At 46.3% G+C, this 1,055-nt stretch overlaps 1 protein-coding gene across 1 annotated transcript in view; it reads left to right on the top strand.

Moving 5' to 3' along the window:
- Positions 1 to 1,055, top strand: part of Kpna7 (karyopherin subunit alpha 7) — a 24,488-nt gene that overhangs the window by 9,256 nt on the left and 14,177 nt on the right. The window lies entirely within an intron of this gene.

Genomic DNA, 1,055 nt, shown 5'->3' with positions numbered 1-1,055 from the left:
AGAGAGAGAGAGAGAGAGAAATATACATGACCGAATGATTATGTCAAGCCAGTAGAGTTAGAGATGGCAAGCAGACAAAGTACTTCTTGAGTTTGTTTGTTAGTCTTCATGTATCCTGGGATGACTTTGAACTTACTGTGCAGGCTGGCGGTCTCATACTTACACTCTCTGGGCTTCCACCATGACTGAGATTATAGATCAGTGCTTCTGCACTCAGCTGCTTGTTTGTTTTTCTCGTCAATGAAAATTAAACCAAGGGGGGCTGGAGAGATGGCTCAGCGGGTAAAGGCACTGACTGCTCTTCCAAAGGTCCTGAGTTCAAATCCCAGCAAACATGGTGGCTCACAGCCACCCATAATGAGATCTGACGCCCTCTTCTGGTGCGTCTGAAGTCAGCTACAGTGAATTTATGTATAATAATAAATAAGTCTTAAAAAAAAAAAAAAAGAAAGAAAGAAAGAAAATGAAACCAAGGAATGGGGAGGCGGCTCGATGGGCTAACTGTACTCCAGTACAAGTGTAAGAACCTTGAGTTCAAATCCCGAGAACCCACCTAATGCCAGGTTCCGTAGCAGCCACCTGCAACCGCAGCATTCAGATGGAGAAGTAGGAGGTAGAAACAGAATACTAAGCTTGCTGGCTAACAAGTGCGGTGTACACACAAAGCCAGAAACTCAGAGACCCTGTCTCAAGCAAGGTGAGACTGGGGAGTGAGAACTGACACCTCGAGGTGTCCCTGTGACCACTGCATGTGTGTCGCGACACAGGCACACATGTACTCTCGCACACACGTGTTGTAACATTTTAATACCATTAGGCTCGGGGACTGGAGAGGCAGCTTGGCAGTCAAGAGCGCCTGCTCTTGTGTAGGACTTGACATCTGTTCCCAGTACCTGTGTCAGGTTGGATGGCAAATGTCTGTAACTCCAGCTCCAGGGACAATGAATCCATTCCATCTCCTGCCCTTCATGAGCATGTGTGCACAGACACCCATACCCAAGCACAGACATCCAACTATATACATAAATAAAGAGAGCATCTTAAAATGATGAAGT

The sequence above is a fragment of the Mus caroli genome, chromosome 5 (genome assembly GCF_900094665.2).
Source record: "Mus caroli chromosome 5, CAROLI_EIJ_v1.1, whole genome shotgun sequence".
NCBI lineage: Eukaryota > Metazoa > Chordata > Mammalia > Rodentia > Muridae > Mus > Mus caroli.
This window is presented reverse-complemented; position numbering and strand designations above follow the sequence as displayed.